Source organism: Hyla sarda, chromosome 1 (genome assembly GCF_029499605.1).
Source record: "Hyla sarda isolate aHylSar1 chromosome 1, aHylSar1.hap1, whole genome shotgun sequence".
NCBI lineage: Eukaryota > Metazoa > Chordata > Amphibia > Anura > Hylidae > Hyla > Hyla sarda.
The window spans coordinates 571,240,422-571,256,720 of record NC_079189.1 but is presented as its reverse complement, the minus strand read 5'-3'; the positions used below and the strand labels follow the sequence as shown (position 1 = coordinate 571,256,720).

At 41.1% G+C, this 16,299-nt stretch overlaps 1 long non-coding RNA gene across 1 annotated transcript in view; it reads left to right on the top strand.

Moving 5' to 3' along the window:
* The window catches only part of LOC130294181 (uncharacterized), a 78,754-nt gene that overhangs the window by 5,395 nt on the left and 57,060 nt on the right, over positions 1–16,299 (top strand). Inside the window, exon 2 of the long non-coding RNA XR_008848421.1 lies at positions 2,469–2,613. This is a non-coding gene — a long non-coding RNA (uncharacterized LOC130294181). The remainder of the gene's footprint in view (positions 1–2,468; positions 2,614–16,299) is intronic.

Below are 16,299 nucleotides of genomic sequence, written 5' to 3'. Positions count from 1 at the left end.
CGAGACCGATCCACCTGCATAGCTTCCACTGCGGGAGGCAACGTAGAAGGTTGCGGTGGTTGCTGGAAGACTGGTGCCAGACGAGGAAAGCAACGAGGTCATGCAGACTCCCTTTCTTGATGTTGTTCCTCATGTCACTCAGAGAAACGGACATCAATGCGGGAGGCCAGCTGTATAAGATCATTTAAGGTAGATGGCAATTACCGGGCAGCAAGGACAGCTTTAATATGGCTAGAAAGTCCTCTTTTGAAAGTGACACAAAGAGCTTCATTATTCCAGAATAACTCTGAAGCAAGGGTACGGAATCGGATGGCATATTTACCCACAGAGGAGTTACTCTGAGAAAGGCTCAACAAGGCCGTTTCAGCAGAAGAAGCTCGAGAAGGTTCTCGAAAACAGGAAAGCCTGAAGGCTGGCTGTAAGTGGGTCACTGCGATCCCATAACGGAGTTGCCCAGACCAGAGCCCTTCCAGTTAACAGACTGACAACAAAGGCCACCTTCACTAGTTCTGTAGGGAACTGTTCCGCCATAAGCTCTATGCGCATGGAGCACTGAGCCACGAATCTATGGCAGGACTTGGGATGCCCTTCATACTTCTTGGGAAGAGACAAACGGAGCTTGGATCCCATGGTGACTGCTGGAGCGGGAGGCATTACTGGAGCAGGAGGAGTCTGTGGCTGCTGCGGTTGTTGCTTGGCAGTAAGCAGCTGCTGCATCATGGCGGACTGGTTTAACTGCTGCGCCTGCTAGGCCAACTGCTGTGTCTGAAGAGCCACTATGGTGGCGAGATCCAGATTCTCGGGCAGAGGTACCCCAGCGGGATCCATGGACGGATCTTGCAGTAACGATGCTGGATGTGGATCCACTGACCTGAGTGGCTCATGACACGGGCCATATTGGGGAGCGGAGTCTAAGGTGCCACTGGACTTCTTCAGAGCCCGCCGCAAGCCACGTTGAATTTGCTGCAGCAGGCGACACCCAGGTCGCTACCCCCGATACAGCTCGACTACACAGGTAGCTTGGCGAGGCGAAGTACAGTAGGATGAGGCAGAGCCGTAGTCGGACGTTCAGCTACGTTATTTGACTACGCACGTTTGCCACCTGCAGAAGGTCAAGGCAGGCGGCAAATGTGCGTAGTCAAATAACGTAGCTGAGAGGTCAGAGCAAGGGCAAGGCAAACCGACAGTATGGAATGCTTAATCTCAGGCAAAGGGCACTGAAGATCCGGCAGGGAAGAGTGGGAGGTGCAGGGACTTATAGAATAGTGTCAGGTGTTTCACATAATTATGGGCCTACTGACCCTTTAAATTTCAGAGTTCCGACACATGCACCAGAGCTGAGCGGCAGAGGAAGAAGCAGCAAAGGAGCGTGGTAAGTGACGGGCTGGGATTCACATGCGGGAGCGTCCCGCGATGCGAATCCCAGCCCTACCGGCAGCAGTGAAGAGGGGGACAGTGCGCTCACGGCCAGGAGAAGTGGCTGGAGCGCAAGGTGTAACAGTAATGAAAAGACTGAGGTGTGTCATAAAGAGACAGGGGCTGCAATGAATAGTCAGGGGTGTGTAAAGAAGAGACAGAGGTGTGTAATGAAGAGACAGGGGTGTGTAAAGAAGAGACAGGGGTGTGTAATGAAGAGACTGGGGTGTGTAAAGAAGAGACAGGGGTGTGTAATGAAGAGACAGGGTTGTGTAAAGAAAACACAGGGGTGTGTAATGAAGGGGACAACTATATCTGGATTGGGGATTTAGAAACTGTGGGAGTTGCTTGTGCTTGTCGGCAAATCAAACCATCTTTTACTAGACGTCTTTCTGGGCAGTTCCTAACAGCCTGGTTAGAACGGCCTAGATGGTGGAAAATTCGTAAAAACTACTATCCTGCTTTTCTGAATCCAATGGTGTGCTTCCTCTCAAAGCCCGTCAACTGTGCAAAATGCCTTTGAATGTGTCACAGAGGCACGTCTAGCAGTCAGCGATCTCTTACCTTGAGAAACACTATCCAAAAATAGCCTCTGAGAGCATTTTATATAGGGCATCAAAATCACTTACATACCTGCCAGAGACATGCTGAGTTTTGCATTTCTATCTGGGTGCAGTTCTCTCTCTCTCTCTCTCTTTATTTTAATATATAATTTTTTTGAGCCAAGTATTTTAAACTCACAAGATGTGTCCGACCATATCATATTTTATTATCCACCAGATTGATGACAATTACATTTTAGTGATGACATCCAAACTTTTACCCATACAGAAGGAATAGCATTGAAAAAAACATATTATACAGTTTTTGCTTGAACTAATTTAAACCTCCTAAAAATCAATTTAAAAAAAAAAAATGTAATAAATGAAAATAAAATGAAAGTATTTAAATCTTAGAAATATTGTATACGATATTTATTAAAGATTGCAGTATTTCCCCTTGATTCATTGACGGTCTCTGCAAATTTTTTTTATGCTTTTTTTTTTTTCTAGAGTAACTTGTTCACGCTGTCATCAGCCATTGTTCTGGTAAATGGCGAGTTAAACAGATATATCCAAGCGTAAAATACTAAAAAATGGTCCCTGCGGACGCCTGGGGGCTGTTGTTTGAAATCAAGTACATATCAATTGAGCATCGGTGAGCAGATCCAATGATAAATTCTATTCCGCAGACGCGTTATAAATTACATTTTTTTCCCTTCACGATCTTGCCTCATCTCACCTCCCCAGAGGCCCTTGAAGTGAAAACTATGATTGTGTTGTGGAAATGTTTGCTCAGCTTGAGCGGGGCCATTAACATTGCATGTGCCAATCCTCTCCCAATGACACCCCTCTCCGACACTCCACCCCCCTGCTACAAAATGCAATATGTGCCGGGTAATTTTTCTGTTCATTATCTTATTGTCTTCTGTAAGTACAAGGTTAGATTGAATTACTGCAGGCTCTGTTGTCTATTTGTGATTCTTCTCTCATGCCGAGCCGCTAATGAATGGGCAATTTAGTCAATCTCTTCAATCGGTTACTTCTGTACGTCAGCCACTTAATTACTCCCTCACTTTCAGCTCCTTTTATTGCAACCACATTAACTGGTTATAGGGCCCCAGTAGTCAAATAGGAGACAGTTATTTATTTATCTATGTTTACTTATTTATGTATTTATTTATTGATATTATTTTTATTTTATTCAATCATTCATTCACTTATTTAATTAACTTTATTTATTTATCTATTATTATTATTTAACTATTTTATTTATTTAGTTTATTTATTTATTTGTTTATTTATTTAATTAGTCATTTATTTATTTATTTACTACTGATTTTTCATTTTTTACTAATATTAGAAAACAAAACGATTTTTAAATGAAAAACTTTATGTTCTATTCTAATAGCGTGCAGATATTTTTCTTTAGCTTATTTTTTTATTTAGTTATTAATTAAACATAGTAATAATAATAATAATCATTTATTCGGTGGAAAGATATTGAGCTAGTAAAATCATTTTTTTGACATTTTTATTTGCTGGTAAGAATAAAATACATGTCGGTCACGGAGATCTTAGGGGTTAGTGTTGCCTTAGGTGTCATGTAAATACAGTTTTATTTAGCGATTATGACCCATTATCCTACACTGTCTCTGTTAGTGGGCAAAAAAAAAAAAAAAAACACATTAAGGCGCACATTTTTTTTTTTCTTGAGCCACATGTTCGGCCGTTTTTTTAATGTTCGCGTACATTTTTTTTTAGCCGTTTAAATCTTAAAGAAATGGTGTGTGAACATAGCCTTAGGGGGGAGTTTGACACACAGCAGACCAGATTCACATAACGTTTTTCCTTGTCTACTACTGGCCAGTGATGGGGTTCATTATCATCTTACATATGAATGTTTCTTGTACAATGTATATTTTTCAAAATCGTGAATCAAATCACTTTAGTTTATTTTCAATGTACAAAGACTCAAAGAAACTGGGTGGGCGGTGTATTCCAACACTTTCTGACAGTGGCCCAGATTTACTATTTGTATAGGTTGTTTTTTTTTTCTCCCCCTTTTTGGATTTTACCTGACTGTGCTTTTATTTCACCAGATTTACTAATTTGGCGCATGCCTTAGGAAAAATGTGGCGCATTGCACACCAGTCGGCTCTATGCTGTCACATAAGTCAGGTGCTCCGGCCACAACTGCAGTGTGCATGAGTTGTCTATGGGTCCAGCACCCAGATATCTCTGCAGGCCAGATGGGGGAACAGTGCAAGATGCGTTCCCTCGTCCAGTTTGTATGGCAATCCAGCATCCTAATTGAGGCACCGGATAATTATAAAATGTCCCATTCAAATAAATGGGACCAGTTCGATCATCAATTTTCCTCTGGAATTTTCTACATCACCAGCTGGAAATTGAGCCAAATGTATAGGCATACTTGATGGCACTATAACAGAAAAACGATAATAACAAAAAATATCCACAGTAATTTACAAAACCTAGAAAAGTCTGTAAAGCATACCTGTTAGATTAGGGAGCTTTAGTTTTGTAACAGCTGGAGGCACCCTGGTTGGGAACCACTGTGCTAGGACATATCAATAAGGCAAAAAAGATAGTATGCCAGCGCTAGCATTCATGTGATTGGTGATGGTGAGTAGAAGGGGGCACAAGTCGGATTGTGGCAGTGGGGTATCAGAGTCTTTTCTCTCGGTGGCCATCGATGGTCATCCTCGTGGTCACCTTGACGTCATAATATCAGAAGATTCCTCAATTGCCCACGGCCCTGGACATACTGTTACGTCAAGGTCTGTTGGGTGGCTATGGCACATCTAGTAGCCACAAACAATAATTTGCACCGATATAACATTTTCCTTTGCCGCTTACCGATAGGTGTTAATTTGCAGCATGTATATGGTAAGTGGCGAGTGGTTTCCAATATGGCCACTTCTTGCTTTTGTGTTCCTCACAACTCTAGAAGAGGGTAACAAATCTTTCTTCGGAATGAGGGAAACATTTTTTTTTTTTTTTGGTGTCTACCCCCCGAAAATGATTGCATTTCAATGAAAACAGTTATTTAAAAGGACTTATCCAAGGAAGGCGCCTCAATAGCTTGTTCTTCTGCCAGCTTGCCATACTTCATTGAAAGTGACACTTTGATAGCCGCAGTTTTTCCTGCCTAGTGACCTTCACGCTGGCCATCGATTCCCAGTGGCCATCAACTCCAGGCAATTGGTATGACAGGCCAGGCCAGAGGTCACTTGTTAAATAAAGCTTCTGGACTACTAGGCACTTGAAGTTTCAATGAAAATGGAAATCTGCAGGTTCATCTCACGCGGCCGCCTGTTCTTCTGTCTGACACGGGGACTTGCTGGAGTTAAATGGCTTGATAACTTACACCGGGCTGTCATCTCCACTAATTCATCTCACAAAAGGTGGAGATATACGGCATAAGGCGCAGATAAAAGTAAAGAGGGGACACTTATCTCCCTGCTTCAACTGTGCATATGATTTACAATGTAATATCCATATATATGAATGACAAAAGTCTAAGACGTGATGGCGCTGACGCTGCTCAGAGGGACTCTTGGTGTCTGCTTCAAGAATAAGAGATATTTTGCATCAACAAATACGACCACCTATAATATACACTTCGAATTTTATGTATAGGATTAGGCCATGTCCACATGGCGGAATTTCCGCAATTCTACACGAAGGTTGAAATTATGGCAGAATTTGCGCAGAATTTTTTAAAGAATTTCTGTTTTGTCAGAACACAAAATTCTGCCGAAATTTAAGCTCCATTGACTTCAATGGAATTTCACTGCAGAATTCTGCAAAATATAATCTGATCTTACATTTTTGCAAAATACAGAAAGCGGAATTTCCCATAGCGGAAATTCCGCTGTGTGAATGGGACAGCGGAATCCCTTTGAAGTGAATGTATGGTAAATTTTGGCAAAATTTTCAATAGAATTCTTCTACGGAATTCTGCACGGAAATTCTACTGATGACCTGTCCCCAGGATAGGATTTCAATATTACATCTAACTCATGGTATCCCTCATGGTAAACAATAAAGAGGACATAATGTTTAATAAAACACTGTGGCTCCTTAAAGTAACACAGGGGCATGGATGACAGGGGTTGGACCTTCTTCATTGTAACATTAATGGAAATTTATAAGAATAAGACATCAATTTGGTTAGCACTTCCAAAACCACTTTAATTTAGGAACAAAGTTGAGTCACTTTCTAAACAGCAGCAGATCACTGGTTGAAGCCATGTCCCATCTCGGCCAACAGTGATTTCCCATTTTCTTCTATGTTTGCTTATTTGTCACGCTTAAACATTTCGGATTATCCAACTCCTTTTAATAATGAACAATTGTAACCTGAGGAAACACAAAACACAGTGTTCAGCCCTACCAGGCTATAAGTAAGAAAGTAATTGCCCCCTTAGCTACTAATTTACCCAGGTCAGTGGACAATTGAGATCCCTTTCACTAGCCACATTCAGGCGTGATGATCACTGCCAGACCTGTTGGATCAAAATATCAGAAGCTATTGGGCAATATGAAGCAGCTAGAAGGTCTCAAAAACCAACATGTTATTAAAACCTACCAGCCTACAAAGGTTTCAACCCTATTGCCACAACTCTATGACTTCAGCAACTTCACACTGAGAGCCAGTATGCAAAAATAAAGGGAACCTGGCACATTTGAGCCACTCAGAGGTGGACATGCCCATTGCTTCAGGTCTATGTAATGCCGCATAACTAACTGCACTTGAGTTTAAAGGAGATCTCCAGCGAAAATTAACTTATCTCCTATCCACAGGAGTGGAATTTATGATTCCATGAATGACCACCACTACTTCTGAATATTTGTCTGATGTTCTTATAGGCAAATGCTGTGTTAGCTTTACGGCAGATTTGCCAAGATCTTTAAAAAAAAAAAAAGTGCCATATTAGACTCATACATCTCTAGGATCTTATCACAAAACTCATGTGGGGGACCACCTAAATGTTTTCTGGCAAATAGAAAACTCATCCAGGAGGTCACAAAAGAACCAAGATGAACATCTAGAGGACAGGCTACTTGCTTTAGTTAAAGGGGTACTCTACCCCTAGACATCTTATCCCCTATCCAAAGGATAGGGGATAAGATGTCTGATCATGGGGGGTCCTGCCACTGGGGACCCCAGTGATCTCCCTGCATCACCAGGCATTTGTTTAGAGCATCGGATGCAGCACCGGAGGCTTGTGACGTCACAGCCATGCCCCCTCAATGCAAGTCTATGGGAGGGGGTGTGATGGCCGTCATGCCCCCTCGCATAGACTTGCATTGAGGGGCATGATCGTGACGTCATGAGCAGGCGTTACGAGGCGTGACGTCACGAGCCTCCGCACCGCATTGCCAGTCACCCGGCACAGAGTGAAGTTAGCTCCGTGCACAGGATGTCTGGGGTGCCGCAGCCGAGATCGCCGGGAGACCTTTGGCTAGGGGATAAGGTGTCTAGGGGAGGAGTACCCCTTAAAGTTCAATATACACGATCTCATGATAAGACACTGGGCAAAAATGACACAAATCACTGCTGGTCAAAAAGATCACAAAAGCTAAAAGTGTGTCTCGTATTTGCCAGGAAACATCAAGCCGGCCCCCACATGTGTTTTGTGATAACTCGCATGAGTCAAATATAAACCTTTTTGGAAGATATGGATATGGATAGATCAGAAAATCCTGTCTCCCTGTATGTTCCTGGCTAAAAGCTCAAGTGGAGTTGGTTATGCAGCATTATGAAGACCTAAAGTAACAAGTAGGTCCACCTCTGAATGTCTCAAATAAAACACCATTAAGTAGAATCAAAAGAATTTAGCAAAGATGGTTGTACGAACTATTTTTAACAGCAATGGAAAATACTGATCACTAGTTATTGTTTGATTGTGGTTGGCACTGCCAAAGGTGGCACAACAAGTTTGGGGGGCAGTTACTTTTGGATGATAAAGGTTTTGAATTATCTTCAATAAATAGAATGAACATTTGTGAGAGATCATGGTCTGTGACTCTGTGTTTACAACAAGGTTGCAGACCATGATTTTCACTGGCACAGCTGTTCCACTTGATAAATGCCGGCTCATGTTTAAACCGTGACTTTTGGATCACCTGCAGCTCACAGATTTGTGCTGCAGATGACCCAAATACACTTGCTGGGCGTAAGCAAGACACCTATCTGCTGAACGTGTACACTATACAGCACTGCCTAGCGCGGCACTGTATAGCGTACTGAGGCCCAGACTCTGAACTGTTCGGTATCGGGTGAGCTCAGAGCAGTGACTTTGGTACTTGGCTGCGCAGGAGGTATACATCTATCTTTGTCTATACATCCCTGGATAGTGTTTCCCACTGCTGGGATGAGTGTTCTGCATGGGCCAAGCACTAAAGGGGTTGACTAGCGATGATGAGCATCGCTCATTGTCCCCTTCTGGGCTATACAGTATACAGTCATCTATATAGATTGCTGTATACTGTATAGTTTAAGCAGTTGTACACTTACCCATCCTGGCTCCTGTACAGTGTCTCCATTCTTCTGTAGCTCTGCCTCTGTACAGGATGGATAAGCAATGTTGTGTTCACACACAGGCTTTTTTTATTTAGTCATACTAAAAAAGCTGTGCATGAATACAGCCACCATTACTTTGTAGGTGTTTTTCCCTTCTGAGGAGAGCTGGGGAGGGCCAAAAACCATGGTCCTTTCTCACCCCAGTGATGTAACGCAGTGGCTGCTTGGTTGCTATCTTACTGATTTAGAAAATTCCGAGAACCGGGAACTTTAAATGTGTTTATTTTTAAGAAAAGCGTAGGGTTTCCCTTAATTTTCAAATCATCCAGATACCAACCAAGCAGCAACAGCCTGACATTACCAGGGTGGGGGAGGCCCATTGCCCAGTAGAGCCATTTTAGATTCTCTGGGCCTGTTGGCACCCTGTGGCGGTGGGTACCGGGGTAAATATGGGGGGATAGCAATAGCGTTTTTCTGGGCTATCGCTAAGCCCCAGCCAAAAGCTGTCCGGGCTTGCTGGGAGTTGTAGTTTTGTAATAGCTGGAGGCACACTGATTGGAAAACACTGCTTTATAGTCAGGAAAGTGAGCAGACATATGTATAGATACATTTATTTTTTTTAGCGCGAAGAACGGGTCTGGGAGAAACATTATTCGTCTAAATCTTTGCAAAGTCGCATGGAAGGCGAGAGAGTTGAGAGGATTTGCGGCCTTAATACATCCAGTCAATAGAATGTCAGAGAAGAGCAAAAACAAAGAGGGTCCCAAAGGTAATTTGCAAATCTGCTGAAATCCTGAACAAGCTTTGATTTAACCAAAGCTTGAAATGGCTTTTATTTACTGTCTATTGCAGAATAAATGACATCTCATAAACAGATTTTATCCATTACCACAAAACAGGGATCACTATGTAAGGGACATTTTATCCTCTTGATAAAAAGCAAGATATGCAGCGCAGGGTTATTATAAATACACAAAATCAATGCACAGACACAAGCACATCTGAAATTTCATTTTCAACAATGTATTCTCTAATAAAAATGTCTATATCACCGGAGGGATTTGCAGACAACAAGGAACTATGATAAACAGCGGATAAAGTGGTTGGATGGCGGTATCCTACTCCGTACATTAGTCACACATAGACGGCTATTGGGAACTGGAAATGGGCCTCACACTAAGCACCAGAGCCCTGGCAGGATGGAATCGGAATTTTTTATGGTTTTTACAAGTGGGTAATATGCAGCTTGGTGCTGCCCCCATGAAACGATAGCATTTTTATATAATTTACCATCATTTTTATAACTTCCCCATATATTCCAGTCATATACATCACTCCCTGTTCCCAATGGAGAAGCCTAAAGCCGGCCATACACTTCATATAGCTTTCGGTAAACCATAATTCGGCCAAGAATTATTTGCACAACCTCCCTTTCATATGCATGCTCAGTTCGGCCAAGCGTGCATGAAAGGGGAGTAATCTGCTGTCAGGTGGTGACTTATCTTCTCTTAAAACAAAAGGATTTGGTGTAGAAAACCATCTTCCAGACAATGTATTAGCAAGGCAGAAAAAAATTATATGTAGGACAAAACTGTAAAAAAAAAAAAAAGAAAGAAATTGCACAATTTTGTGGGTCAATACATTTTGCGCAGTTCACAATATGGTAAAACTGACATGCTAACTTTATTCTATGGGTCAGTATGATTCCAATGATACCAACCTTGGATAGTTAATATTTCCTTTTATAACTATAACTTTTATATTTTTCCAAGGTGTGGTGTTAGGATTTTTTATTTTATTTTTGCGCAATGACCTGTAGGTTTTAACGGTTCCACTTTTGTGTAGTTCTGGTTTATTGACCACTTTTTATGACATTTTTTAACGGGATGTAATCTGACCAAAAATCTGCATCTGGATTTTTTTTTGGCATTTACACTGTTGGTCGTAAAAGGTAAAAGGTGCGCATTGGGAGACCGAGGTAAGGCCAGAAGAAGCGGTTAACCCGCGAAACTAGTTGCCTCTATCCTAGAAACTAGTTGCTCTGGGCGCGGCACCCTCTTCCACCCTCCCCACCACCGGCCAGCTGTTCTACATGCTGTTGTTGCAATAAAAGGATTGCATCTACTTAGGTGAGTGCTGAAGCTTCATTTTTCTACTTTGCTACATGTTTGAACATTGTATTTTCTCAGCTTCATTTGCACCACTATACCTACGTACTATCACCACTCCTGCCAGTGACCTATACCTGAGATATAGCGTGGAGTAGAGTTGCAGTCTCTTTCTTCTTCTCTTGCGCCTACTGTAATAATTTAATAATTTGGAAAAATATGCAGCGATACTAAATACGGTTTTTTTACAGTGTCCTAGAAAAAAAATGAAAAAAGCAGCTTAATTAAAATTTTTATTGAGGAGGGATTTTTTCTAAATTAAAAAAAAAAAAACTATACCACAGATGTCTGATGCTGAGAGCATAACCATGTTAGGCTGGGTTCACACTACGTTTTTCAAATATGGTTACCGTATACGGTTTTCCACTAAAAAACGTATGGCAAAAACCAAATGCAACCGTATACAACCGTATGACTCCAAATACGGTTTTTCCCCGTATACGGTTCCAAAACGTATGTACGGTTCTATCCGTTTGCATCCGTTTTTGCCAACGGTTTTGCTTCTTTGTTGGAATTAGTTTTCAAGCAATATAATAAAGTTACTATTGTTCTATTGAAATTCCTTCTGCGCATGTGTCAACTTCAAAAACGGATTAGAAAAACCGCGTGCAACCATGTTCTGAAATTTTGTGTACGGTTCTCATAGACAACAATGTTAAAAGAACCGCATACAGTTCGCATACGGTTTTCAAACCGGAGGCAAAAAAGTGGTCGACAGCGTTTTTGCCTACGGTTGAAAAATCGGCAAAACCGTATCCAAGGCAAAACGGATGCAACCGTACGCAACATTTGGAATACCATTTATAATGCATTCTCTATGCATACGGTTTTGGATACGGTCATATACGTTTTTTTTGTGGAAAACCGTATACGGTTACCGTATTTGAAAATCGTAGTGTGAACCCAGCCTTATATAATTTTGTTACAAATAAAAATAAAAAAAAAAGGTTCCAGGATAGCTTAAAGTTTTTAGAAGTGTTGATGAGACATGCAATTTATTCTGTACCTACGTTTGTGCTATGTATTGTATCCCTTATCAAATGTAAAGTGTACTTAAACCAAGGGCGCTATATAACTAAATAATAATATAAAAATACATAATAATAATAATCATCATCATCATAATAATACTATAGCTGGGTAAGGCACATAGTAGCACTCTTCTCTCCCTCTCCATCTATTTGTAGTGGACAGGCTCCATTATATGGCATTGGGGCTGTCTCTTGCAACTGGACCAGTTCTCTGAAACAAGATACCCTGGACCCTCAGACTTATACCCAACAGAAACTGATTTAAATTTTTTAAAAAGACACATCTTTTCGTGCAGGTCTGTAACATTTCATAAATGGTCTCCACTACTATCACTTTGCCCCTTTTGTGGCCTCTATGACCCTTGGAGATATCAAAAGCTCCATATTTGGCAGTCTCCCCCTATGTGCTTTGCACAGTAGACATCAGGAGATTAACTAGTGACTGGTTTCCCCTCCTTTATGTAACCCTCCCTATTCATAAAACATGGCTGGACCATTGTATCAATAAAGCACTTTTCACCTTTTGTCTCAACCCCATTTCTCATAGACTGTAAGCTCCGGGTCCTCGTCTTTTAATGTCTGATACTTGTCTTTATTTGCATCCCCAAAATTGGTGCTAAATAAATAAATAGTATTATTATTATTATTATTATTATTATTATTAAATGGACAGAGAATGTGGTCAGCCGGGGAGTGAAGCGTGTTCCTGCGTGCTTCACTCATCTATATCCAGTGACCGGTTGGAGTCTTAACACTGAGTCCCTGACTGATTAAAACTTTTGACATGTCCGTGTGACATAAAAAAGGTATTGAAAATGGGGGCATTAAACATCTGCTTATTCTGAATTTAGGAGTCCAGTGGGTGGTCCTGATCATTGATTAACAGCCTTCCCTGTGTGAGTATGTATCGAGGTCTTGTGATTAGGACCACCCACTAGAATCCTGAGTCAAGAACAAGCAGAGGTTTAAAGTGTCATTATACAAAACTTCAGGTGAATACCAAGTTATCCTGAATCTTTTCTAGAAGAATATTTATGTAAATCTCTTCTTATTCTAGGATAAGTAGTCATGTGGGTGGTCCTACTCAATGATTGACAGCTATCTATGTATAAGTGTGTGCACATATAGTTGTCAGAGAACCACCCACTTGACTACTTAGCCCAGAATGAGCAGAAGTTTTCATAAATAAATGACAAGTTATCCTAAAACTTTCCCCACAAATCTATATATTTATCTGCATAGCGCATCCTGCTCAATAACATGCATCCGAATTATGGTGCATTTGTAACAGTAAATCTTGGCAAATATTTTAAGTAATGGAATCAAAAATAATTCAATTATTTTAGTGGCATATAAGTTGGTGGTGATCACTTGTATTATGACAATGTCAGAACTGCTGTATGGTGCCCACGTTAATAACAATTTCTATGTAACACAGTTTAATAATTAATTCTGTGTGAAACAGCAACAGAAATGGTGGTTGGGATTCGCCATGTTTCCCCAATGTACCCTTCATATGTATCTACCAGGTTTCAGAAAGTGCATATCATCGGGGAAAGCTAGGTAATATATGGGAAACTACTAGCAGGCAATAGCTAATGAGGACTTTGGTAAAATATTTTTTCAAGCCTTTTTTATTGAATGAAAGGCAGGTTGGTAATGGGGCTTTTCATTCCCTTACTGGCCAGTTTGAGTTTTCAGTGTGACCCACAATCAGCACAGGTGCTGAAGACAGCTGGTTACTGGGCTTTAAAACAAGGTGTAGTCTTCAGGCTGAGGCTGTGAGGAACCTGAACCTTTGATGGAAGATGGAGTTTTGAGGTTGACAGCCTCAAAGGGAACATTTTACATGTATAACACATGTTGATTACAATTTTGTTGGATAGCAGGTAGTAAGCCACCTTTATGTCAGTAAGTGCTTGGACAAGCAGGATTTACTTTATATTTTGTGCCTGAATGTAAAGGTTTTATTTTCGTTATGCTAAAAAATAAGCCCTGTTGAAACTTTACTTCGGTGTCACTCTCTCTGACTGCTGTTTGCCCATATTTGCCTGGCTCTATGGAACTAATCCCCCACAACTAGTATAGATGGAAGCTGAAGACAACGCGTGAAGTGTTTCCTCTGCTTGAGGGCTCACAGTCCCCTTAGGTGGTGGTGCATAGTACAATGGCCTCTTTACAATGTAATGATACTATATTAAATAATTATATAAAGTAGTATATTATATCATGTTGGCAAGTTCTATGTAGGGTCCTTATAAGACACACAAACATGTGAAGTCATTGGTGGTGAGCTGAAAGCCCATCTGCATTGGGATATATGATATCAAAGCTATATCTCTAACCACTATAACCACCAATTTGAGTATGTTCCCATTAAATCAACATCTTCTTATGTTCCCTCAGAAGTGTCTCTTGTAATATATCTGTGGTAGCCCTTGGGGGGTGTATGGTAGGGATGGTATGATGTTGGTATATGAGGGGTTAATATTAACCCAGTCACTCGTGACGCCAGGGTGTGGGCTGGTATGCTGAATCTATGTTCCGGCCTATCGCCTCCCTTCCCAGAAGCGATAGGTGCAATGAAATGACTGAAGGTCCACAAGTAGATTTAACTTGAACTTGAATAACTTTACTGCAGTGCTTGCAATATCCAATGCGTAGTAACAGTCTCATATAACAGTTCTTAGGTTGCTTAGCGACTGGCAGAAGTTGCGGACCTTGCATGAAACTTATAGTCTCTGAATTTAGGGAATGATGTGCAGAACCGTCCGGATTTAGGGGAAATATTGAGTCCGGTGATACTGCAGAGTGCTTAGGGGATGATACACTCTATAATTTAGATCATTCAGTCGTTGCCGCAAGGCTCAGGCCTAACTCACTGCGATTACTGAGATGTAGGTCTTCTCTCATCAAGAGCCAGGAGAAAGAGAGCGATAAGATGGCCGCCGCTCCCTTATATGGGCAGGGGGCGTGGCGATTTTGATTGGTCCGAACGTCTGCCACTCACTTTACATGGTATCATGGGATTGCTTACATCACAGGATCTATATACATTGCAAAAACCCAAAATGAGGCTAGCGATACCAAAGTGAGGCCTGGAACACATCCAAAATGAGGCTTGGAACGCATCACATGACCCGAAGGCCCTGCAACACCATGGAAACAAGTAATTAACCATTTATATGCAGAAATAATACCATATACATTATTCTATGGATAAATTAGGAATCTATACACTATAATAGAGCCGACTAGGGGCGGACTGACTAACAGATATTACTAAGTCCTAGGGACTCTGGCTACGGGGACCCATAGATAAATAAGTACCGTATGAAATGCGGTACTGGGACACCACATATCGCTTTTCATGGCCTCTGCGGACTCCTCCAGAACTGTCAGCTCAGGAAGTGAAATAGGATGCAGAGTTTATCCCATACATCCATGGTCTTTGGAGTAATGTGGATTAAGCTCATTGTTGTAACATATACTTACATTGATCTGTGAAAATAATACATTGTTCCAGTGAGAATGAAGTGTTAATACACTAAGGGAATTCTCCTACTAAGCCTCTCCATTACAGCAGAGCTCCACAATTTATGTCTACCAGTGATGGTAGGGAATCTTTATTTCATTCTATGGTATAATGTAGTTACACCGACTATATCACTGCTGAGGAGGTGGGTGATGGTGCCCAAGGGGAGGCTGTTTCCTAGTCATCCCTGATCATCATTTTCTTTCACACTTTACTTCCTCCCCCCTTTCCCCACCATCTTTTCTTCTCCCTTACTTCTTTTACATTCTTTCTTCTGTTCCTTTATTGCTTTCACTATTCTCTACTTACTTCCATACTTTCTTTCTTCCTTCCTTTCTCTCCCTTTTCCCTCCATCCAAACTTCCCTTGCTTTCTTACTTCTTTCTTTTCTCTTCTTTCTTTTTTCCTTTCTTTCACCTTTCTTCTTTCTATTTTTTTGCTTACCTTCTTTCTGTCTCTCATTTCTTCTTCTTTATTTCCTTCCTTCCTTCCCTCACTCTCTCCTTTCTTTCCTTCTTGATTTCTTTTTTTCTTCTTTTCTTCATTTTCTTTCCTTCTGTTTTCATCCTTTTTCTATTTTTCTCTTTTTTTCTCTTCCTTTCCATCCCCCCATCACTTTTTCCTTCCTTCCTTCCATCCTTCCTTCCTCCCTTCCTTCCTTCCTTCCTTCCTTCCTTCCTCCTTTCCTAATTTCCTTCCTTCCCCTCCCTTTTCTTCTCTATTCCTTTTCTTTCCCTTCTTTTTGCTTTCCTATATTCTCTCTTCCTTTCCCTTTTTCTATTATTTCTCCCTTCCTCTTTCCCACTAATTTACTCCCATCATCTCTTTCATAAAAACACTTAAAAAGATATGCAACACAAGAGAAAACCTCCACAAGTCCCAATACAAGTAGTCATAGGAGATACAACATAAATCTAGTCCTAATAAGGAGCGGACACATTGAGACATTAGTCAAATATAAGGAAATGATGAAATTATATAAGCTTAGCAATAAAAGCGTATACCTATTGTAAGGACTTCTCCCTGGGGATAGCTCTGGGATCATCCTTGACACAAC